This window comes from Equus przewalskii, chromosome 26 (assembly GCF_037783145.1).
Source record: "Equus przewalskii isolate Varuska chromosome 26, EquPr2, whole genome shotgun sequence".
Classification (NCBI taxonomy): domain Eukaryota; kingdom Metazoa; phylum Chordata; class Mammalia; order Perissodactyla; family Equidae; genus Equus; species Equus przewalskii.
The window spans coordinates 17,085,897-17,112,215 of NC_091856.1; the positions used below are offsets into that span (position 1 = coordinate 17,085,897).

Here is a 26,319-nt window from a genome sequence, read left to right on the forward strand (position 1 = left end):
GGATCATATAGTGGATGTATATTTTGAGAAATTGCCAAACTTTTTTCCAAAGTGCTTGTACTATTTCACATTTCACTAGCAATGTATAGGACTTCATTTTTTCACATTCTCATCAATACTTGATATGTTCAGTCTTTTAAATTTTAGCCATTCTAATGCATGTGTAGTGGTATCTCATTGTATTTTAATTTTCATATCCCCAGTGGTGTTGAACATCTTTTCATGTGCTTATTTGACATGTGTAAATCTTCTTGGTGAAGTGTGTGCTCATGTCTTTTGCCTACATTTCATTCCATTGACTGTTTTCTTCTTATTGAATTTTGGGAGCTCTTTATATATCAAGATACAAGACATTTTCAGATATTTACAAATAATCTCTCCCTGTCAATGGCTTGTCTTTCCATTCTCTTACCAGTGACTTAAAAACAACAAAAAATTTTGATATTGATGAGGCTCAATTTATCAATTTTTTTCTTTTATGGATCATGCTTTTGGTGTCATAATTAAGATATCTTTGTCTAACTGAGAACTTCTGGAACTTTTACAGTTTTAACTTTTGCATGTAGGCCTCTTATCCATATCAAGTTAATTTTTGTACATGGCGCAAGGTATGGATGAAATTTAACTTTTCTGACTAGCAATATCCAATTGTTCTGGCACCATTTGTTGAAAAACATAGCAGATTTTAAAAAGAACCTAATAGAACTTTAGAAATGCAAAATATAACACATTAAAACTTTGCCATAATATGATAAGTTGAGGGTTCCATTGTTATAAGGTTAATGAAAAACATTGTTTGGTCACAAAAAGCACAAAAGTAATGTTAGTGAAACTTAAAAGTATAGACAATTGACCATATCTGAGAAAGTTCCAAATAATTACAAGGCAGTAACTTCCTAGCCACTTCCTACCCTTCTAGAAGATAAGAACTTTATAGTTCTCCCCAGTTTGAGAACAGGAGCTGATCAGAGGATAGGAACCAGTATCAAGTGGCAATTATCTGAATAATTATGGAAGGCTGTTTTATATCAGTTTACTAATTGTCACATGTGCTGTGTCCAATATACTGGTAAACTTATCTATTGGATTCTTAAGTTTAGTTATTGCAGTTTTTGGTTCTGGGATTTCTCTTTGATACTTTCTTTTTGTAACAGCTTTATTGAGGTATAATTCACATACTATACAATTTACCCATTTAAAGTGTACAATTCAGTGGGTTTTAGTATATTCACAGAGTTGTGAAACAAACCATCATCACTATCAATTTTAGAACATTTTCATCATCCCCAAAAGAAACCCTTTACCTTTTAGCAGTCACCCCACATTTCCCCTGAAGCCTGTTAGCCCTAGGCAACCAGTAATTTACTTTCTGCCCCTAGATTTGCCTGTTCTGGAAATTTCATATAAATAGAACCAAACAATACTTGGTATTTTGTGACCAGCTTGCTTCACGCAGCATAATGTTTTCAAGGACATCATGTTGTAGCATGTGTCAGTACTTTATTCCTTTTTGTGGCTAAATAGTATTCCATTATATGGATAAACCACATTTTGTTTATCCATTCCTCAGTTGATGGACATTTGAGTTGTCTCCACTTTTTGCCTATTATGAATAATGCTTCTATGAACATTCATGTCTAAGTTTTTGTGGGGATATATGTTTTTATTTTTGTTGGGTATATACCTAGGAGAATTGCTGGGTCATATGGTAACATTATGTTTAACCTTTTGAAGAAATGCCAGTGTTTTTTGCCTTTCCCTGATGGCTCTATTTGATTCTTTTTCAAAGATTCTAACTCTCTAGTGAAATTCGTCATTCTGTTATTTGTATTCTTGAACATATTAATCATAGCTATTTAAAGGTTGTATCTAACAACTGCAATATCTGGATCATGTGTGCTTCTGTTTCTGTTGTCTTTTTTTCCTCCTGGCTTTTGTTCAGTTAGTCTTTTTTCTTGGCATATTTGGTAATTATTGATGGAATATCAGATATCGTGTATGAAAAATTATAAAGGCTCATCAACCAAAGAAGATTTATTTTTTTCTTTCAGGCAGATTGAACATGGGAAGATCAGTTCGATTCAGTCAGGGATTGAGACAGTTCAAGGTTATTTTAGGTATTATTAGTGCTATTTCTGATTTGCATTACTCTCAGGGTCTAGTTCAAAGATCTCAACTGAAAGTCTGAGGTGTCTACCAGGGCCCCTCTTTCTTATTTAATTCTTCCCAGCATCATGAGATGGCCAAAGATTTCTGCTTAGATTGTTTTTCCCTCTTAGCAGCTGATTTCCGCTTGGTTTCCTGGCTTCTTGCCCCTTGCATGTACGGGTTAGGAATCAGCATGTGCTTTCAGGGAAGGGGCTTGTAGACTAATTGACTCCTTTTACTGTGATTGCCTTTTTTCTGGGATCTCAGCCTCCCAAGTCCTAGCTGCCTCGATAGACTTGACTTCCAAATTTCCTACCTCTAGCCCAATCAGACTGTCCCAAGCTCTAGGATGTCTGTTTGGTTTCTATACTCGTAGGCACAAATCAACAATGCCCTGAGAAGGAAAAGTTGCTGCGAATGTAGGATTCACTTCAATGTGTTTCTCTTCTTCCTGGGCTCTTGGACTCTCAAGCTTTGGCTGCCTACAATGGCTTTAAATAGTCCTTTAAAAAAAAAAAATCTAGCTTTTATAGTTGTCAGTGAAAGAGTTAGTTTGTTCAACAAGGTACCCCATCATAGCTGGAAGCCTGCATCATTTAAAAAATTCATCATGATGGAAATATCCTTTACATAAATGGGATTGCATTTTAAAAAAATTTAATTGTGGTAAAAAACATAATATAACATTTATCCTCTTAACTATTTTTAAGTGTACCATTCAGTGGTGGTAACTATATTCACATTGTTGTGTAATAGATCCCTAGGACTTTTTCATCTTGCAAAACTGAAACTCTATACTCATGGAACAACTCCCCATATTCCCCTCCTCCAGTGCCTGGCAATCATCATCATACTTTCTGTTTCCACGATTTTGACAACTCTAGGTACCTGATATAAATAGAACCGTACAGTATTTTCCTTTTGTGACTGGTTTACTTCACTCAGCGTAATGTCCTCAAGGTTCATCCATGTTGTAGCAGGATGTTGTTCATCCATGTGTGACAGGATTTATTTTTTAAGGCTGAATAATATTCTATTGTATGTATATGCCACATTTTGTTTATCCATTCATCCATCCGTGAACATTTGAGCTGTTTCCAACTCTTGGCTATTGTGAATAATGCTGCAGTGAGCACGATATGCAAATGTCTCTTCAAGTTCCTGCTGAAATTCTTTGGGATATATACTCAGAGCTGGGATTTCTGGATCACGTGGTAATTCTATTTTTAGTTTTTTGAGGATCCTCCACAGTATTTTCCATAGCAGCTGCACCATTTTACATGTCCGCCAGCAGTGCACAGGGTTCCACTTTCTCCACAGGATTACATATTTGAAATATGTAGCAATTAACTCTACACACATTATTTTGTCAGATTTTTTGCACAGACTTTTTTATTCAGCCTAGATCAGGAGGAGTGTTCATAGAGCAAGGTGTTAAGAATCCTTTCTCCTTTGTTCAGAAATTAGTCTCTTTCTCTGCCTCAGTCATATTCTTCTCTCCCATCCCCTATCTCAAGGGAAGGAGTGTCTGTGGTTTCCCTATCGCAGTTGGAGTGAGGCCAAGATGAGAGCACCACATATGGCTAATCAGATATGCTTTCAATGTTATTTATTACCATTCTTATTATTTTGGAGATGCTTAGTGTATTAAGTAGAAAGGGAGTTAAGACCATGGAATCTGGAGCCAGACTGCCTGGGATGAACCTGGGCTTCTCCAGCTACTATGTAATCTTTGGCAGATTTCTTAATTTCTCTGTGCCTCAGGTTCCTCATCCATAAAACAGCAATGCTAACACCTATTACTGCGCAAGGGCACAGTCTGCTCACTGCAAGACAAAAGTCAATCTTCAAGAGGCAAGATGGTGGCAGAGAAAGGGCATTTATTAAGCAGTAAGCCAGCAAATTGGAAGATGGTAGACTAGCATCCTAAAGAATCATCTCAAGGGGCCACAGAATCTTGAAGCCCTTATATAGGCACGTGGGTTATGAGGGAGGGGTTAGGAATATTGACCTTCTGGTGTTAGATTGGGAGTCACCACACTAGATCTTTCAGTTGTTACTGATGATGGCTACCAGCACAGACGCTCTGTCTGGGGGTCATCACATTCCTAAGAAACTCAAAAGAGCAGTTATCGGCTTGAATTATTGCAGTTGGGAGGTACATACACAAGCAGGGGCCATAAAATCTACAGAGCCTAGGTAGATCTGGAGGGTGCATATTCAGCTGGATTAGTTAATTAGAGGTCATTCAGAGTTACAATATGGTTTCTCTTCTACACTATGGAGTCCCTTATGTCAACCTCGTGTTGAGGCAGGTATCACACTCACTTCATAGAGTATTTAGGATTAATAAATTAATATTCACTAAGCACTTAGTGTAAACCCTTGGCACATAGTAAGTGCTGTGAAAGTGTCTGCTAGGTAAAACAAAGGTGGAGGGCGCCTGGCAGCACAGAGCATGTCCAGCCTTACCTCTGCTGTGCCGAGCTGTGTAGGTGGTGTTATTGCACGCTGCCAGGAGAGGGTTTTGGGTGTTACTAGATGGCTGCGCTACCTCCACGGCATGGGTGCGTGTGCTGCAGGTGGATTAGGAACTTCCACCTGGCAGCGGTTGATGAGGATTTTAGGCTAGTTAATTTTAAAACTGCACATGAGAAGCAGAAGCAGGCTCCGAGGACTGGAATTTGCTTGCTCTTTGATGAGAGATATTTGCATTTGTGAAGGAAGGGGGGATGGCCTTATCTCTGGAAACTCTTAATGGGGAAGGCAAGAACTTAAGTTGTTTACTATCTGGCAACCTCATGTAACTGACCCCCCCCCCCCCCCAATCCTCCTTTGTCTTTGGCTGAGGATAATATTTAAGCAGTGGCTTCTGCCATTTACTCAATCCGGTTTGATTCTTATCTAAAAGTTGTGGGACCGCCCAATGGCCGGACCCTCTGGCATTGGTATCATTTTAACTTTTTTTGTCTGGTAAAGAGATAAATCACATACCTATGCTTTAAATTTAGCCTTACTCTCCACCCATGTTTGCAGCAGTAGCGGGGGCAGCAGCGGCTCCTCCTGCCTGTGGGTCCTGTCCCCACGCAGCAGCAGCTCAGACTGCCCATGGGTCCTCTCCCCATGCTATTCCATACTATTCTCTAAATAAAAGAGCACTACTGCCAGATCTTGAGAGTCCAAGAAATCTTTCTTTCGACTCCTCGGCTCACCGACCCCGCATCAGCGGTGATGGGGGAGCTGTACGTCTGTCGGTCAGAGGTGTTCTTGCACACGCCTGGGTGCAGAGGGGACTATACTCAGTGCGTTAAAGCAAGTGTCCCACACCTGAAGAACGGAGCGGGTTCTTGCAAGGAGGTGTGCTCCTCGTACTCAGGTGCTGTCCGGAGCTCCGAGCGGCAGCGGGGACAGCGGCCAGGGGCGCGCGGCAGGAAGGGGTGCTACCTACTTCGGAACGCACGGGGATCGTGGGTCCCACACCTGTATGGGTGCGGAGACCCAGCCCGCGCGCGCGCGCGCGCGCGCGGAGTCGGAGGGTCGGCCCCCACCTCCTCCGGGCAGCGACGACTGCGAGCCCGGTGCGCGTCGTAGGAGGTGTCGTTACACACTTCCTGTGGGTCTCGCGGACCACGGCGCGTTTCCGGCGCCGGCTGCAGCCCGGGGTCCGAGCCCCCGCCCCGCGCGCCGGCCCCGCCCCGCCCCCGCCCCGCCCCCTGCCCGCCCGCCGCGCTCGGAGCCGGGCGCGCGGAGCCCGGGGCGCACGGAGCGGCGCGCGCCGGTCGGCCGAGCCAGGCTGGCGCCCCCGCCCCGCGCCCCGCGCCTCCGTCCGCCGCCCGCCCGGCGCCTTCCCCGCTCCACTCGCCCTCGCTCCCGGCCCTGCGGCCGCTCTCCCTCCCCGCCTGCCCTCCGTCCCGCCCCGTCCAGCCCGGTCCGCCCGGCTCCCGCAGGCCCCCCCGGCGCCCGCGTTCCTATGGACAGACGCACAGACACCTGCAGGTGGGTGAGAGCCCGCGCGCGGGGCGGGCACGAGCGCGCCGACGCTGCGACCCGGCCGGGGAGCCCCTTTGTGTGGGGGGCGGCCGCGCCGGTGTCCGCGCTGCCTCCCCCTCGGCGGCCGAGCAGTGACCCGGCTGAACCCTCCTTTTGTCTCCTCGGGGGCGGGGAGGGGGGGCGGTGGAAAGGCCGAGAGTCCGGGCAGAGCCGGGCGGCCGGACATCGCCAGCGACGGGCTTGGGGGCGTGGGAGGCGGACACCCCCGGCGGCCGAGCGGGCTCCGGGAGCGAGCGCCGGCGGCCGCGGGCGGCTCTGGTCCGCCTCCCCGGGGCCGGCCGGCCGCCCAGCATCTCCGGTGGCCGCGGGCGCGCGGCGCGGGGCTGGCTCGCCCGCTCCTGCTCCTGCTCCTGCTCCTGCTCCTGCTCCGGGGTCTTTTGGAGGTGGGAAGGAGGGCGGGAAGGAGAAAGAAAAGATCGGGGCGCTTAGTTTCCAAGTCTTGAGATGCTTGTGGAGAGGGAGGGAGAGAGGTGGGTCGGGGCTTCGCCGGTCGCGTTCCCTCGCGGGGAAGGCACGCTGAAGTGCGTTTGGGGCGGGTGTGAAGGAACGTGCATCGCTTCGGTCCCTTATTTATTGTTTCTAACGGAGGAGGGCTTTCTCCGAAAGGCTCTTCCGCACCCCCCTCCCCGCCCCCATCTGAGGCTGCGCACAGTGATGTGTGTTTGTTATCAAATACATCGAGAAATGTATTTCCCTGGGTAGAAGGAGGTGGGCTGACCACAATCAAATCAAAATCAAGAATCTTTTTGGCTTCCTGGTGGCTGTTTTTTCTTTCTTTTTTAAGATTAGATGGAGACTTAAAGGCAAGAAATAAAAGGTGAACCTGGCTGTGATTTTTACAGTTTTATCTCTATGTCTATTTTAAAGTTTTGGGGTAAAGTTTTGTTATTTTCCAGACTCCTTAGGATTAGCATAATAGAATGTACCTGTTAAATAAACAGTTAACAAGCGAGTCAGGTAGTGACAGCTTCCACGGTGGAGGTGAAATTGGAGTGCAGTAAACGGTTATCTAGCTTGCCGTTCAGGCTAAAACCTTTATTTTTGCTGTTTTAAGATATGAGATCTTTAACAACATGTGGGGAGAACATGAATGTTAGAACTGATTTTTTCCCCCCTGTGATTGTCCTTTCCCTATCTCATTCTATGTATTTATGTATTCTCTGTATATAACCCAACGATTGTGTTGTATATGGTGGATATAGTGTTGTGAAAAGTACCGTGGATGCTATTTCTGATTTACGTTATCTGGCTGAGTTTCTTATGAACTATGTATTTGTAGATATTCAAATATTAAATGAAGTTGAATAAACACCCAGAAAATTAATTTTACAGATTTAGAATTTTAATGCAGGTACAGATTTATACCTTTGTATTAATCTTAATCTGCTTTTCACTTCTGGAAACTTTATTTTTTATTTTGTGCCTGTTGTTTGAGAATTCATATTGACAAACTTAAAACTGACAGTTACCAGGGAGATTACAAAAAAGAAAAACAGTTTGAGAAGCACTCAGTTATATGTACAGCTATATGTAGAAAATGGAAGTTTTCTTAAAAAATAAAACATTATTTAAACTTGAAGGAAAAACACAGTAGAAAAATATTTACTTAAACTTTCCAAAAGTAAGATGTAGAAATTGATCAGAAAACAATATACAATTTAATACCGTTTAATTAGGCAAACTGATGTTTGTCATTATAAAGAGAAGACAGTTTAGTATGCTTAGAATAGTGGTCTTTTTCAAGGAGAAAAATTTATCCTAGATTCTTGCCCTAGTTACGTTAACAGATTATTATTATTTCAGGCCTAATTTTGTAAATGCCTAGAGTGTACATTTTTGCACGCTTTACTTAAAACCTAGAAGAGGTTTCGTCTAACAGTGATCTTACCAACCCCTTTGAGTTGATCAAATTTTATTAGTTCCTGCTTTGACTTCCGGTCTAGATTAGATAAATGAATTTAAACTCTGCACAAAGGCACGGAGCTCGGTGCCAGGCGCTGGCTGGTAGGCCCTTGAGCAAGGTTCCTCTTCCTTTTCTAATAAAGATGGCCCAAAGAGAATGGTTACTGAAATTTGTTCAGGCTTTATCAGGAATGGTGGAATGGAGTTAAAACCCACTCCCAGAGTTTCAGCTCTTAGATACACACTCCTCATCAGTTCTTAGAAGAACTTTTTTAAAAGATAAGCTAACAAATTGAATTTCTTGCTTATGTATTTATATACAAGATTGTCAGTCGTAGCGATAAGGTTTAACAAAGAATCACTGTGTAAACTAAACACTCAGAGAGAGTGGCCTGTGTTGAGAATTGCTTGGCATAGTTGTAGTTGTGTCTAACAGTTTTCTGGAATTGGCAGTGTAGTGTCTTTATGTGGGCTGGCTGAAAGATAACGCCTAGTTTTTTGTTTTGTATTTGTTTTTGGACTGTGATATGTAGATAGTAATTTTTTGGTTTCTGTATAATTGACAATAATATATTAGTGTAATCAGAAGCAGTCTAGAGAACCTTACGTATTTTCAACTAATTTGCCTTCTGGTATGTTGGTATTTAGGAAGGCGTATAAGTTATTTTTCACTTTCGTGGTTGAAATTTCTTTTCTGTTGCTTTCGATATGACAAGTGCTACTTCCAGAAATTCTGATTTGTGTAAAGTTGGATTTTAAATATAGTTGAGCAGTATAAACTGGCATTTATCAGTTTCTTTTTTTTTAAACCACGCTAAGCTGTCCACAGTTAAATTTGATAGGCTTTTAAAAATCAGACTTTTCTAGCCTCTTCATGTTTGTTAGTTAATGTGGTACTCTTCAAGGAAACTCGAAATGGCCGCTTTATGTTACCTGGAACTCACAAATGACTAGTATTATCATTAGCAGTAACCAAATGGAAAACTGAAAAGTAACAATTTTATTCTTTATAATAGATCTATGACTTTTAAGTCCTTCTTTTTCATGCAGTTTTTTGTAGCCTGGTGGGGAAGCAGGTCTGGCTCTGAGAGGTGTGGACAGTGACCTCACATTCCAGCCTTTCTGGTCCTGCGTTGTTTAAGATCAGCACAAACCCATCCTGCTTGCCGAAAATGCAGAGTTCCTTCTTGGATTAATATTCTGCTACCAGATGTATGAGGCTGGCTCTAAAGAAGCTTTTTCTCCTAAATACTGTCAAAAATAGAGAAGCTGAAGATTGGAGAGAAGCCATTTATTTTGAACGGTTTATTTTCTGACAGTTTGTGTTTGTAAAGAAACCTGCTCATAATATTTACTTAAAAAGATCTACATAGTTGCCTGAAGAAGCACCACAGGTTTCTTTTTTTCCTTTAAAAAAAGTTTCCATAGAGCTTAACTCTTACATGGTACTTCTTGACTTTGCTTCTGATTAATTGATTTATAGACTTTATTTACCAGCATGAGTGGAGAATTCTTTTGCTATACTGAAATTGCACTCTGCCTGTGCTCTGGTCTGTTTCCTAGGTAACAAATGCACTGCATAGATTCCATAATGAGGACTGTGGTTGGCTAGTTACAGTGTAAATTCTGTTGTTTGGTAAAGCTTAGTCTCAAATTCAAATAAAGGTCAAGAAACCAAAAGTACTGAAAATGCAAAGTTTTGAATTTTATTTTGTATCCAGTGTCAACAAAGTTTAATACGCTTTTCTGGACAAAGACAAAAAGTATGCAGCAGTATTCAAGTTTGTTTTGCAAAGTCTTACACTGAAACAGTTGGAGAGCTTTTTGATATTTCATACTGGTCATACCAATGGCTCTAGTGACAAAGATGTATTTCAGAAACGCCTTATCACACTTATAGAGAAAGCAAAGGGATGTGGTCTATAATATCAGTGATTGGTCTTTTTGTGCTGAATGAAAAGTAACATGATGCGTCTCAAAGGATAAATCGTGCAACTTTGTGTGAAAATAACTTTTAAAAACTTTAAGAAGACGTTAAAACATTTGAGAAACGTTTAAAAACATTAAACATCTTGCCATAAAATGATGCATTTTGCTCGTTTTTTCCCCTCTGATCTGCCTGAACTTTGTGGACCTAGCGCCAGGGAGCAGGTTTCTCTGAGGTAGCTGCAAGTTGAAGAATAGCTTTCCTCTCCACCTTACTCTCTTCTTGAAATCTATGGCCTCTGTAGCTCTCGATGCAGAGCAGTGAATAATATGTGTGCAGTTGCTGCTAATTATTATCCGTTTGTAAAAAAAAATTAAAAAACTTGCAAAGAACCAGAATTCCATTAATACCCATTGCAAATATCTTTTCTTTTCATGCCTGAAAATGTCTTTTTGTTTGTTAATCATCAAGGAATCTGTTAGCTGAAGTACTGGGAAAAAAAAATCTTTTGAATTCTAGAGAATTATCCAAAGTTGCCATCATTACTTTCTCTTCCTTGGCTGGATTGTTTTTGGGTTATTTATTTATTTTTCAGTTAATTTTAATTTCAGGAAGTGGACTTATCTTGGTGGCTTCTCTCTTTGGTTTTCCTCAAAACTGACACTACTTTAACCTTTTCTGTCCTTTTCTCCCCCCCTCCCCCAGGAAGATTAGCCCTGAGCTAACTACCACCAATCCTCCTCTTTTTGCTGAGGAAGCCTGGCCCTGAGCTAACATCCATGCCCATCTTCCTCTACTTTATATGTGGGACACCTACTGCAGCATGGCTTGCCAAGCGGTGCCATGTCTGCACCCGGGATCCGAACCGGTGAACCCTGGGCCGCTGAGAGGCAGAACGTGCGCACTTAACTGCTGCACCACCGGGCCGGCCCCTCTTTTCTTTTCTAATTGCATATACTGTGTCCCTTAAGTTTTCCTTTTTTAAAAGTATTTTTTCATTTCAAGCCTAGTCCTGTTCTTTGTTTATTTGGCTTGCCCAGAGGTGAGTTCCTTCTTCATGTTATTGTTCATTAACTTTTCTTGTTTCTGGAAATGGAACTTTTTTTTTTTCCACTGAGGAGGATTTGCCCTGAGCTAACATCTTTTGCCAGTCTTCGTCTTTTTTCGCTTGAGGAAGATTAGCCCTGAGCTATCGTCTGTGCCAGGCTTCCTCTATTTTGTATGTGGTCTCTGCCACAGTATGGCTGAGGAGTGGTGTAGGTCTGCACCCGGGATCTGAACCCGTGAACCCAGGCCACCAAACCATAGTGTGCTGGACTCAACCACTATGCCATGGGGCCGGCCCCCTAAGTTTTCTTTTGTAAATATTTTCCCTTATAAATATTTACTACTTAAAAAATTTTATCATTACATTATTTAAGGCATAATTACCACATAGCTAAAGTTCTACTTTTTTTTGTTAGGAGACTTCCTACTTCTGGAACAGAGTTAACAATTGTGGGGGGGTCAGAATTTGCAACCCAAAATCTGTCTCTTTGGCTGGATTATTTTTAAGGACAAAAGACTCTGATTCTTTGAAAGAATCTTTGACCTTCCCCCTAACTGCCTAAAAGAATTTTAGAAGAGCCTGTCCCAGGAAAGAGCTATCACCGTATATAATTCTAGGTGTGATAGACATCTAGCAAGGGCCGTTTTATCAAAAGATTTCTTTCTGGTCCCATGGTCTATAGATGGCCCAGCAAACATTTGTTTAGCGAACTTTGCTTTCTGTCTCCATGTGAGTTGCCTTCCTCTCCTTTGAGGTCCCAAAGCACTACCCCCGCATCCTCCTTTGTCTTTAGCTGAAGATGGTGTTTAAGGTGCTGGCTTCAGCCATTTTGGCGAGTTACTGAGTTTTCCTGAGTTTCTCCCATGTATACAGGTTATTAAACTTTGTTTTATTTTCTCCTGTTATTCTGTCTCATGTCAGTTTAATTCTTAGGCCAGCCAGAAGGAGCTAGAGGCAGGAGGAGTTGTCTTCCTCCCCTACACGGTATTTGTGAACTCTCTTACCCAGCTAGGATAATTCCTCACCCCAGGCTGTATTAGTTTGCAAGGGCTGCCATAACCAAGACGCCAGACTGTGTGGCTTAAACAACAAAAACTCATTTTCTCACAGTCCTGGAGGCTAGAAGTCCCAGATCAAGATGTTGGCAGGGTTGGGTTCTTCTAAGGCCTCTCTCCTTGGCTCGTAGATGGCTGTGTTCTTTAAGTGTCTTGCCATGGTCTGTCCTGTTTGCCTGTCTGTCTCGTAATCTCTTCTTACAGACATCAGTCCAGATCCTTAGGACTCGCCCAAGTAACCTCATTTTACTAATTACCTCTTTAAAGGCCCTGTCTCCAAACAGAGTCACGTTCTGAAGTGCTGAGTCTTAGGACTTCAGTGTGTGAATTTGGGGGAACACAGTTCAGCCCATGACTCAGCCTGTTCCTCCACCTTGTCTTTCATGCACACGTACATCCTTCATTCCATATGTGTAATTTTACAGTGGTTTCATCTTTTACGTCTTTTTCACTCTCTTGGCAGTTTGTCACTTGAGTGCAAGGCCCAGTGCACAGCAATGTGATCAACTCTGTATGCCATTAAAAATAAGTAGGTAGTTGCCTTATTTTGTTTTTATTTACTCTTCATATTTATTATTTTAAAATGCTTTATTTTGAATAGTTTAAAGTAGAAAATTCTTAATAACTGGTTTGGAATACAGGAGCGTATCAGTGTGGCCAAATTCAGTGGAAGTACTGATGCTGTGATTTTCCTGTGAATTCTGAGGACATGTTTCTTTGGTGCTGTTTTTCAGTTATTGGTCTTGCTGCTTGCATGGTAAGTTATTCACCATCCTGGTCATCCCCCACGTCCCGTGGCGGATGACCCCTGAATCTAGTGTCCAGTTAGGCCCTCTTTCCTGAAATCCAGATGTATACAGCTACTAACTGGACACAATGACTTGATATTCCACAAGCATTTCACATTCAGCATGCCCAAAACTTGACTTATCTTTCTCTTCAGATTTGCGTCTTTCTGGTATTCCCTGGCTCAGTGGATGGGGCCACCTTCCGTCCATTTTCTCAGTCCAAAAATTTAGGAGTTATCTGTGACTCCTCCCTTATTCTCAGTCCCATCTTCTGTAAATAAAGCCCCCAGACCAGTCAGTTCCTGCCCCCTAAGATTTCTCAGTTCTGTCGGTTTGCCCCATACAAATCACATAGTACTCTATCACCTTTGCCCATCGTTGGTTTCGGTTCTACAGTTAAATATAGTCGGGGTGCAGCTCAAGTCCTTAGGCTAAGGCTTCTGTGATCATCACTTGATAATGTGAAGCTCATTGCATCCTCATAAATGGTTTATGTGGATAACATCTCCTGTCTTTCATATTTAAAACTGTTGATCTGTGGCTTTTATACTTGAAGGTCAGTTTGTCTGAATATAAGTACTTGCCTTACGTTTTCTTTCCTCAAGTATCTTAAATATGTTACTCTCTTGTAGGATTTGGCCAGCCTTTTCTGTAAAGGCCAGATAGTGGTTATTTTAGGCTTTGTGGGCCGTAGGTCATTGTCACAATTATTTAACTGTGTCGCTGAAGTGCAAAAGCAGCCGTAGAATGCACGTACAGGAACAAACATGACAGTGTTTAAATAAAATTTTATTTACAGAACCAGACAGTGGGCTGGATTTGGTCCGCAAGCCATGCTTTGCGAAGTCCTACCCTATTGTATTCTGGTAAAAAGTGGTGTTGTCAGAGTCTAATACCAATACGATTTGTTCTCTTTTTTAAAAAGTGACTTTTTTTGCCTAGATGCCCAAAGGACTTTTTTCTTCATCTTTAAAGGCCGATAACTTTACTAGAATATGTCTTAAATGTTGGCTGTTTTCTGTTAATTTTTCCATATAAACAATGTGTGTTTTATTATGTTGGCTAAAATATTTTTTCGTAAATATTTTTATCAATTATAGATTTTCTTGTTTATTCTCTCTCATGGTTTTCATTTTCTTCTTTGGGGCCTCCTGCTACATGTATGTTGGCTCTTTGCTTGCCTTTTCTATCTATGCCTTTCTTCAAATTCTTTTTATCTTATTTTTTATATTTGCTTTATTTTTGTGTTTTTTCCTTTTTATCCTGTTTAACGCGCTTTCCGTGGTATCTAACTGTTAAGTCTCGTGTTCCTTCTAGTTTTGTCTTTCTTTCGGAGCTGCTTTTCTTTCCTATTCTGTGCTGAACTCTATCATTTCTCTGTGTACATGTTCTTGTTATTTGGCCATTCTCCTTTTTTTAGCTTTTCTTTTTCTGATGTATACTTTTTTTCATAGCTTCTATCATTTTCTTAAATTATTATTATTTTTTAAGATGACACCTGAGCTAACAACTGTTGCCAATCATCATCTTCTTTTTTTTTTTTTTCTGCTTTTTCTCCCCAAAGCTCCCCAGTACATAGTTGTATATTCTAGTCGTGGGTCCTTCTAGTTGTGGCATGTGGGATGCTGCCTCAGCATGGCCTGACGAGTGGTGCCATGTCCACGCCCAGGATCCAAATCAGCGAAACCCTGGGCCACCGAAGCGGAGCGAGCGAACTTAACCACTCGGCCATGGGGCCGGCCCCTTAAGTTATTTTAATTCGTATTAAAATATTGTGTTACAATTCTCATCTGCTTTATGGCCATAGTTTTGTGATGTGTCTTTGTTGGTTACTGGTACATTATTTGGTTCTTTTTTCATTTTTTTCTCACAATACCTTTCGTAGGATTAGATTACATTCTTTTTGCTTGGTCATGTTTAAATTAGGTGGATTTACCTGTACTTTAGAAGGTTTCTGTGATGGGGGTGGGAGTGGGCCAGGGTAGTTTTCTTAGTTTCATGGTTTGAAATTGTCTCCTTTGTTGCTTATGTGAAGTATTTAAAAATATGGCCACTCAATTAAAATCAAACTGAGATACCATTGCACACCCACTAGAATGGCTAAATGAAAAAGATGAAAAAATTCTTAGTGTTGGTGAGAACGTAGAATAACTGGAATTCTCTTGCACTCCTGTTGGATGAGTGCAGAATTGGTACAGAAATGTAAATGAATGCAGGCAATTTGGAAAGCTGTTTGGCAATATTTACTACAGCTATACATATGCATCGTCTATGACTCAGTACTTCCACTTGAAGATATGTACTTAACCAAGATAAATGTAGTAGAATGTTCATAGAACTACTTATAATAGCCCCAAACTGAAGTCTGCCCAAATGACCATCAGTATATTGTGTGGTAGAGTATTAGATTGATGGCCCCAAATAAACGACATCTCCTGCTATCTGTGCCCCTGTGTTTGTCCCTTTCCACAGATTTTGGCCACGTAACTTACTTTGGTCAGTGGGACAATAGCAAGTGTGATTCAACAGAGGCTTGATAAATGCTTACCCATTGAGGGGAATACTGCCTTGAGACCATAATATAAGGAAGTATTGGAGTAGGAGAGATCAGGTGGAGGGAAATTGAGGCACCCCAGCTGATTACCAGCACTTACTGTCAGGCATGTGAGTGAGGCCTTCTTTGCCCATCCAGCTCGCCTGACCCTCCAGCTAAAAGTAGCCACGTGAGCAAGTCCAAGTAAAGCCAGGAGAGAAACTGTCCAGATAACCCATAGAATTGTGAGAATAGTTGTTCCATCTGTGTTTTGGTTTTTTTGCACTGAAAGAATTGTAGATTCACTCGCAGTTGTAAGAAATAATAGAGAGATTCTTTGCATACTTTGCCCAGTTTCCCCTAATGATAACATTTTGCAAAACGATATTTATAATATCACAACCAAGATATTGACTATTATGGGCTGAATTCTACTCCTCCACAAATTCATATGTTCAAGTCCTAAAGCCCAGTACTTCAGAATGTGACTATATTTGGAGCAAGGGCCTTTAAAGAGGGGATTAAGTTAAAATGAGGGTGTTAGAGTGGCCCTAACCCAATCCGACTGGTGTCCTTGTGAGAAGAGGAACTTTGGGTACAAAGAGAGACACCACAGATGTTTGTACAGAGGAAAGACCATGTGAGGACACAGCGAGAGTGTGGCCATCTGGAAGCCAAGGAGAGAGGCTTCAGAAGAAACCACACCTGCTGACACCTCCATCTTGGATTTCTAGCCTGCGGAACTGTAAGAAAATGAATTTCTGTTACGTAAGCTACCCGGTCTACGGTATTTTGTTATGGTAGCTCTAGCAAGCGAACACATTGACATTGATACAATCTACTGCTCTTACTCGGATTTTCAGTTTTACTGGTACTCATTTGTCTTTGTGTATTAGGTTCAATACAGTTTTATCACCTTCGTATGTTCATGTTTCTGCCAGCCCCTCCATTCTCCTCCCACCCTGCCCCCCATCCCTAACCTTTAACAACCAGTACTAGATCTTCCATTTCTGAAATTTTGTCATTAAAAAAAAATACTATATAGGGGCCAGCCCCATGGCGTAGTGGTTAAGTACAGTGTGCTCTGCTTTGGTGGCCCCGGGTTCAGAACCCGGCTGTGTAAACCTATACCACTCATCAAGCCATGCTGTGGCCACGACCCATGTACAAAATGGCACAGATGTTAGCTCAGGGCTAATCTTCCTCAAGCAAAAAAAGAGGAAGATTGGGGGAACAGATGTTAGAGCGAATCTTTCTCACCAAAAAAAAAAAAAATACTATATAGATGGAATCATATAGTATGTAACCTTTGAGACTTTTTTTTTTAAACTAAGCATGATTCCCTGGAGATTGCTCTAGGCTGTTGCATGTATCAATAGTTTGTTCCTATTTATTCCTGAGTAGTAGTCCACGGGTGTACCTTGGTTTATTTAGCTATTTATTCATTGAAGGACATCTGGGCTGATTCTATTTTTTTGCTTTTACAAATAAAGCTCTTATGCACATAACTTTTAATTTCTCTGGGATACATACCCAGGACCGTAATTGCTGTATTTAGCCATTTTGATGTGTGTGTAGTGATACTGGTTTTAATTTGCAGTTCCCTGATGGCTAATGTTGCACATCTTTTCATGTGCTTATTTGCTGTCTGTATATCCTCTTCTGTGGAATGTCTCTTTATGTCTTTTGCACATTTTCTAATTGAGGATGTGTGTGTGTGTGTGTGTGTGTATGTGTATATTTGTTTTGAGTTCTTTATGTATTCTAGATACTAGTCCTTTGTCAGATATGTGGTTTGCCAATGTTTTCTCCTAGTCTATAGCTTGTCTTTTAATCCTCTTCACGTGGGCTTTCACCGAGAAAGAAGATATTAATTTTGATTTTACCCATTTTTCCTTCTATGGGTCATGCTTTTAGTATGAAGTCTAAGAACTCTTTGCCTAGCTCTAGATCTCGGAGATCTTCTCCTGTGTTGTTTTCTACACGTTTTTTACTTTTGTGTTTTACAGTTAAGTCTGTGATCCATTTTGTGTTAATTTTTATTTAAGGTGTGAAGTTTAGGTTGAGGTTCATTTATTGCCTGTGAATGTCCAGTTACTCTAACACCACTTGTTGAAAAAGCTGTCCTTCCTCCGTTGAATTACTTTTGCACCTTTGTAAAAGAATCAGTTGAGCATGTGTCTGGGTCTGTTTCTTGGTCTGCTCCATCTGTTTTTATGAGTGGATTTGGGGAGAGTCCAAAACTAAGCCTTTGCTACTGTCCTGCTTGCTTAGAAGTCCTTGTTCACTCTTAAGTATGTTTTTTTGTTATTATCTTGGAAAACTGTTTACATCCTGTTGATCAAAGGGTGTATCTGTGCAGGTAAAAAAGGGTAAGATAGGCAGTGACTGATTATTAACAGCTTTTTGAGTTTATCTGCTTTATAATATAGTGTTAAGGCAATGTATATTTGTTGCAGAGTTAATTCTTTTCTAAATTACTCAGGTTGTTAACATTTTTATGCCAATTCTGGTTCAATAATGTACTTTGTTTACCTGGCATCTTGAGTCAATGGAAAATATATATTCTTATAAATAATATTCTGCCTATGAGTATATTTGGTATATGAATATTTTCTTGATATGTAATATATTCTTAAATTGTTTTTTGGCTAACTGGCTGGCTTTTTTCTCTGACAGACAAAAAGTCTTATCACAAGTATATTTCTTGTATACTTAGCATTTCTCTAATGGTGTGTTTATACAATGATAAGGTATAAAATCTGCACTTTCCATTAATAAAATAATTGCCTCAAAAGATTAGGGTTTTTCTTTTTAAAATTTATTTTTGGAATCAAAAGTTACCCTATAGATTTGCCGTAGTACCTTTTTAGTTGATGCCTTCCTGTAAATCATCGAAATAGATATTTGTCTTTTTTTTTTTTTTTTGGAGGAAGATTAGCCCTGAGCTAACTGCTGCCAATCCTCCTCTTTTTGCTGAGGAAGACTGGCCCTGAGCTAACATCTGTGCCATCTTCCTCTACTTTATATGTGGGACGCCTACCACAGCGTGGTGTGCCAAGTCGTATCAAGTCCGCACCCAGGATCTGAACTGTCAACCCCAGGCCACCTAAGTGGAACGTGCGAACTTAACTGCTGCGCCACCGGGCCCGCCCTGATATTTGTCTTTCTAAGAGCATACTGTTGGCCTGAGAAATAAGGATATCCTTGCACATTATGTAATAAGAAACAGTATTTTTGTTAAAAATGAAAGAATGTAGTTCTATATAATGTTTTCTGAGAAAGGAACACGGATGAAAATGTCAATCAGTTTGGCTATGTGAAAACTTAAGCTTTGTTTTTAAAAAACAAAATAATAAAATTAAAAAGGGAAGCAACAGTCTGGAGAAAATATTTGCAGCAATGTGGTAGACAAAGAGTTGAGGTCTAGTGGCCAACCTGGTGGCATAGTGGTTAAGTTTATGCGCTGCACTTTGACAGCCTGGGGTTTGCAGGTTCGGATCCAGGGTGGGGACCTACACACCGCTCGTCAAGCCATGCTGTGGCAGTGTCTCACGTACAAAAAATAGAGGAAGACTGGCACAGGTGTTAGCTCAGAGACAATCTTTTTAAAGCAAAAAGAGGAGAATTGGCAGCAGATAGTAGCTCAGGGTCAATCTTCCTCACAAAAAAAGAAAAAAAGAATTGAGGTCTTCATGGCCTTGTATTGTTTTATTTTTTCAGTTTCAAAAAAATAATAAAACTCCAGTGAAAACAGACAAAATGAAAATCAAAAGAAATGTTCAGCCTCACTGATAATTAAACATAAAATAATATGGCAATCCAGATGCTTTTAAAAAATCTATCAAATTAGCAAAAATATAGAATGAGATATGCCCATTGCTAGTGAAGAGAAATGAGGGGAGGAAGTTATTCTCATATTTATTGCTGATGGGTATATGCCATTATTCTTTTTTTTTCTTTTAAAACTTTGAAGTTGTAGGGGAGGAAAAACTTCCTTCTACCCTGCTCGATTCTGTGGCTGGGCCTAAAAGTTAAACTGACGTAAGACAGATTAACAGGAGCAAAGCATACAAATTTTACTTAACATTTTTATATGTACACAGGAGTCTTCGTAAAAGAAAGAAGACCCAAAAAGAAGCAGTTAGGACCAAGAGCTTAAATATATTTTAAACAAAAGAAATGTGTAGGGAATTGACAAGACAAAGGAGTTTTAGCTAGGGACCATAAATTGTGAGACAGTGACTAGGAAATATATGGGCGAAACTAATGAAAGATAAGGGTTATTTTAGTAGGTTTGTTTGTGCAGATCCATTTTGGCATTGACTCCCAGTCGCCAGTGATGAAAATGTTCTTCTCTTCCTGGTATAAGGAGGGTTCCTTTCTTGTGGGATTTTTCTTTCTTTGTTTTTGTCGAGGAAGATTGGCCCTGGGCTAACATCTGTTGCCAATCTTCCTCTTTTTGCTTGAGGAAGATTGTTGCTGAGCTAGCATCTGTGCCAGTCTTCCTCTATTTTGTGTGTGGGACACCACCAAAGCTTGGCTTGATGAGCAGTGTAGGTCTGTGCCCGGTATCTGAACCCATGAACCCTGGGCCACTGAAACAGACCACGTGAACTTAACCCCTAGCCACTGGGCCAGTCTCTCTCGTGGGAAATTTTATGACCTGCTTTTAGGTAAAAATAGGGAGATCAGAGAGCCCTTCCTCTGTTTGCTGGTATATAAATATATTGCTGGTATATGAATGTGCCAAAGAGGCATATTTTAGGGTGATATGTTCTGAACTCCTTCAAAGTATAATATACGTACAAAAAATGAATGTATTGTGTGTACAGTTGGTGCATTTTTACAAATTGCATCCATGCGGCCAGCACTCAGATCAATAAGCAGGATATTATCACACCCTAGATGAACCCTGGTGCTCCTTCCGGTATCTAACACAGCCTTTCTGAAGGAAAACAAGTATCCTGACTAATCTGCTCAGTCATAGGGTGTGCATGTTCAGCTTTAGTAGATACTGCCAGTTTTCCAAGGTAGTTGTATCAGTTTGTACTCCCACCAGCAGTGTGTCACTGTTCCTGTTGCTCCACTTCCTCGTGATGATCATTTTGAAAGCAGTGTGACAATGTATCAAGAGCCATAAACATATTCATACCTGTTTATCCAGTAATTCTCCTAATTGCAAAGATAGGAACAGATTCATGCACACAAACATGCAGTGAAGCCGAGATCAGGCCCCACAGGCTACATGTGGCCTGCTGCAAGCTAGATACAGCTGCACCCGTTCCTTGTCTGAGGCTGCCTTTGTGCTACAGTGGCAGACGTTAGCTGTTGTTACAGAGACCTTGCAAAGCAGAAAATATTTGCTATCAAACCATCTCCAAAAAAAGCTTGCTGACCCTTACATTAGAGCATTATATGGAATAATGAAAGATTGGCGATAACCAATGTATCCATCAGTAGGGGAATTATTAGATAAATCCTGGTGTAAGCACTTGATGGAATAGGATATAGCCATTTAAAATGAAGTTATGGAGATCATTCATCCAGCAAATATTTATTGGGCATTTATTATGGATTAGGTACTTTTCTAGGTGCTGAGAAATCAGTAAAGACAAAAATTCATACCCTCATAGAACTTTAATTTTGGTAGAGGAGATAGAGAATAAATAAGATAAATACATAAAATAATATGTAAGGGATAAGTGCGAAGATGAAAAAACAAAGCAGGGAAGGGAGACATGAAATATTTCAGGGTGAGGCCTTGTTATTTTAGGTTGCAAAGAAGGCCTCACTGAGAAAATGACTTTTGAGTAAGGACTTAAAATAAGTGAAAGGGCTTGACATGTGATAGTTGAAGGAAGAGCATTTGAGCCAGAGGGAACAGAAAGTACAAAAGGCTGGAGCTGGAAATGTACCTGATGTGTTGTAGGAACTCTGGTAAGGTGAGGAGCTGCAGTGGAGTGAAGGAGAGAGGAGAGTAGTAATGGATGAGGATGGACAGGCGGGGGCGGTGAGGAGTGGCAGCATGAAAAAGCCCGATTATAAATTGTTCAAGTGAAAAAAAGAGGGCTCTTTCTCTTCCATTTTCCCTCCCTCCCTCTCTGCTCAATAATGACAATTATTTAAAGCAACGCATAAGGAAAAGATTGGAAGAAAATACTCTGACATGCTAACGTTTTTAATGTCCGGGGTTATGAATTATATACTTTTTGCCACACTTTCTATAATTTGGCTGTATTTTATAATAAAAAGCATATTGAAAAACTTGAAACATTTTGCATATCTGTGTCTCTGAATACCATAGAAATCAAGTCCTTGAGGTCCCCCCTCCAAGTTGATTGTAACCTGCTGAGCAGCAGTGTCTTAAATCATCTAAGGAGTCGCTGGGTTTTTAATTATTAATTTTTCAGTGTTTGAACCAGAAGGAACTGTGGAGGTGATTTGTTTTAACCTCCTTATTTTGTGGGTAAGGAAATGAGCTAGAGAAGCGAAGGAACTCTGGCTTCTAGTTCTTTTTCATGGTTGGTCCTCGGTTCCATCACCATTTAGTCTGAGGTTTTCCAGCACTTTAGTGATTTTTGTGGTGAATAATTTACCTAATCTCTAACTTAAAAAGAAAATTCTTAAAAATAGTAATATATAAATCTGTTTTGTCCCACTCTTCTCAGCACCAAAACCACTATAGCACATACGATACTTCTAATGCGGTCTTCTGGTTGGCCCCCCGGTTAGAGCATGGCCTTCGGAGTCAGACTGCCTGGGTTTAAATCTTGTTTCTGGTCCTTATTAGTACGTGACCGCTCTGTGCTTTAGTTTTGCATTTATAAAATGGATATATATTATATAACTCATAAGGTTGTTGTGAAACTTAAATGAATTCATGTGAATAGAGTAGGCACATAGGACGCGTTATTTTTGAGGTTTAAATATCTAGAAGGGAAGGTATTTGAACACTAGCTATCAGAGAAAATTGAGTTCAACAAATACTTGTATTGTTGAATGTCTATATATTACGCATGTCTCTCTACTTTAACTTCATAGTAATGTAGTAATTTAAGAACATCTTAAAGCTAATCATCTTAATTAGCACAGTGACTTCAAGTCGTGTGCTGTTTTAGCATCTGTACTATAAACCCTTTATAGGTGGTTATCCAGTTTTGGAGAAATACTGTTTATTTTTATTTCAATAGGAGAAACACTGTGACTTAACTGAACGGCCTGAGTGGGTCATGTGAGGAAATGTGGAAGAGGATGAGTGATAAATGGCAAAGCATGGGGTCTGGCCAGTTCTAAGAAAGATTGCTTGTTTACTGGAGCATGCAAGAACTTTGCTTTGTGAGTATATAGGTCAGGGCAATAAAGAGCTCTCTTTAAACAGACACACAGTGGTGGAGGGGATCGAGTAGAGAGTGGTGAGTGAGGATGTTACCCTGTCCTTTATGTGTCACCAAAATTCTAGTATTTGAGTGTCCCCTAAGCTCCAAGAGGGTGAAGACCACTGAACTCACATAGTGGATGTAATTAAGAATTAACAATTTTTTTAAGTTTTTCTAGCAAATGACAATTATTTTATGATAAAGCTTTTGGTAAAATTTGAAGTATGAACATGAATTTTTTTTTTTAGATTGTCTTGAGCTAACAACTGTTGCCAATCTTTTTGTTTTTTTTCTTCTTTTTCGCCCCAAATCCCCTCAGTACATATTTGTATATTTTAGTTGTGGGTCCTTCTAGTTGTGGCATGTGGGATGCCACCCCAGCGTGGCCCAATGAGCAGTGCCATGTCCGCGCCCAGGATCCAAACCAGTGAAACCCTGGGCTGCCAGAGCGGAGCGAGTGAACTTAACCACTCGGCCACAGGGCCGGGCCTGAACATGAAATTTAACTTACATAGTACTATGACATTTTGTGAAAAAAAATTTCCTTTTTTCTTTGTGTATATTTTTCTTTGTGGTATTTATTTTAATTAAGGTTTTTTTTTGGTGGCGTTTATTTTAGTTAAGGATAATTTTATATGTGTAGCGTCTCCCTAGTAGTTTGTGTTTGTGACTATTTGGGAATTGCATAAAATTCTGTCACTTTTTATGGGGAAAATCTGAAATATTTTTACAATGTTAGTTTGTTTTCTTCAGTACTAAGTCTTCAGAAGTTTTACTTGCTTGAGCTGCTGTTTTTTTCTTTTAACATAGCTGGATTAATGCAGATATAGTCAGCAGTGTTTCTACCACACTAGCTTTATAAGAAAGTTTCTGCCTTCCTTGCAGAATCATGGTAGTTACTTAGGGTTTCTGTGGGCACGTTAATTCTGAACAGAACCTGGGGATTGTGCTTATTAACTAGAAGTGTGGTGATTTTGGTAGTGAGTTCCTAACAGGACTCAGGTACTTACGTGCTTAGTGAGACATTGCTGTTGTAGCAGTTGTGGTATTTAATTGAACCTGAAGGTCCCTTGGAATTTTCTTAGTCCATTATATTAAAGTGAGTAGAAAGACCTCTGAGAAAGTTTTTAAAAGTACAATTCAGTATTTATGATTTGGTTAATACTAATTAAGCTAAGGACTCCTAGAAGCATTTTGGGGGTATGAGGGAAGGAAGCCATACATTTACAGAGACCTTCATGGAACATGAAATTGTGACACTGAGTTAGTCTTTCTTTCCCAGCCCTCTGCTGACAGACCAGGCGCTGGTCCAAGGAGTACCATATGACTCAGATTCCCCCTTAACACCCTTGTCAGTTACTCTTCAAGGCTTAGGTTGATATATCTTTTTTAAAGATTCTATTTTTCCTTTTTCTCCCCAAAGCCCCCAGGTACATGGCTGTGCATTTTTAGTTGTGGGTCCTTCTAGTTGTGGCATATGGGACACCGCCTCAGCGTGGCTTGATGAGTGGTCCCAGGTCCACGCCCAGGATTCAAACCAGGGAACCCCGGGCAGCTGAAGTGGAGCTCACGAACTTAACCACTCGGCATGGCCGGCCCCAGGTTGACATATCTTATGTGCATAATTAATCTGGAATGCTCAGGAAGACGTGTGGAATCTCTTTTTAGGTTTTGAGCAATGACTATGATTGAATGTTTTAGTTTGATTCTTTTGAGTAGGAATTTTTGTTCTGTGTGATAAATGTGCAGCATTAGCACCAAGGGAACTAAATTTATGTGGACTGGGACATTAATCAAACTTTCTGTACTTTAAGATGAAAGTATGACTCTGAGATATTGTATCTTTTAGCTTTACTTGGTAATTCCTAACCGTCTTGTGGGTTTTTGACCCCTTTGAGAATTATGAAAACTTTGAACTTTATTCTCAGAAAATGCACATCTGCCCTTACAACATACAATTTTGTATAAATTTTAGGAAATATCTGCCCCCCCATGCATTATGCTAACAATTTCTATTTTGTGCGTTTACATTTTAGCATATGATTTTCTTCTGTCTAATCATAGAAAGAAACCTTAAAGGTTTGAAATAAGAATTAGGTGAATGAGCTTACAGGCTCTGAGGGAAAATTTACTTTTTTGAAGGAGGAGAGGATAAAGTGGTATTTTTCCATTGGAAATCTGTTTAAATTGTTGTTTCTGATAAATGTACTAGTAGTGTGAATCTGGTGAAATAATTCTGTGCTGTAGGTTATGAAGAAATAGTGTCTCGCTACTAGTGCATTCACAAAGGCAGTCTAGCGAGGAAAAATTAAAAAGCTTAAATTCTCATTCTCATTTCTACAGGAATAAAGAGGGAGAATTCATTATGTCAAGCATTACAAATAAGCATGTATTAAAGCGGCTACATATGATGATGGCACATTGTTGGAACATCCCATGAAAGATAATTTGCATGGAAGATGATTATTCAATAGGGCTTTAATTTACAAGAAACATTCCACCATTTAATTGAGCCCTTTTACACACACCGCTTCGCTTCAGTAGATTGCGTTTGCTCCCTGCATATGTACAATGCCATAAGGGTGGTTAAAAATCTGATTGTCTAGCTGGAAGGTGAAACAACAGCTGAAAGTCATGTTGTAAAAATTTCCGTTATTAAACATTTGAGAATTGTTTTTGAAATCAGTGTTCTGTTGGCTGGTTTGTACCATAAAGCTGATTGTGTAATTTTTTTTCTAATAAGATTTGTATAAGATTATTTGGCCCTGCTGGCCACTAGTTAAACTATATGGTTCATTTTAAAACTGTTTCACTTTTATGGGCCATTCCCCTATATGGTACTTTTGTGAAATGAGCACACATAGCCCGCATTTACAGACATTATAGAAAGAAAATTATTTGGTGATAAAGAAGACACTAAAATAAACATTTCAAGAAATAGCTGACTTGTGATTAAAATGCCTAGAAAGATAATATACTGTGTGGTTAAAAAAAAGGGGAAGGTAGATATGTCTAATGTCTTCTCTGTTCATATTGGCGGAATAGTGTACTGATAAGCTTTATCAGAGAAGGTTTGGATGAGCCTTGTGGATGTTCCATCCTTGAGAGTTTAAAATAAGCAGTGTTGGGGCTGGCCCCGTGGCCGAGTGGTTAAGTTCGCGCGCTCCGCTGCAGGCGGCCCAGTGTTTCGTTGGTTCGAGTCCTGGGCGCGGACATGGCACTGCTCATCAGACCACGCTGAGGCAGCGTCCCACATGCCACAACTAGAAGAACCCACACCGAAGAATACACAGCTATGTACTGGGGGGCTTTGGGGAGAAAAAGGAAAAGAATAAAATCTTTAAAAAAAAAAAAAAATAAAATAAAATAAAATAAAATAAGCAGTGTTGTGAGAAGCCAGGGCCATTCTTAATGGGGAATACTGAAGGTATGTACAAATAAGGAAAACACTGGAGGCCTATAGGTTAAGTCAGGAAGGAGATAAGGATA

The 26,319-nt window shown here is 40.4% G+C and overlaps 1 protein-coding gene across 6 annotated transcripts in view; it reads left to right on the plus strand.

Annotated features, from left to right (window-relative positions):
* Window positions 1-26,319, plus strand: part of KIAA1958 (KIAA1958 ortholog) — a 204,956-nt gene that overhangs the window by 20,816 nt on the left and 157,821 nt on the right. For 5 of the 6 annotated variants that reach the window (XR_011533301.1, XM_070595070.1, XM_070595068.1 and 2 more), the window contains exon 1: window positions 6,009-6,144. The exons of the other annotated variant lie outside the window; for it this stretch is intronic. The gene's annotated coding sequence lies outside the window, so the exon portion shown is untranslated. Of the gene's footprint in view, window positions 1-6,008; window positions 6,145-26,319 lie in introns of those variants that run through there. 6 annotated transcript variants of the gene reach the window in all.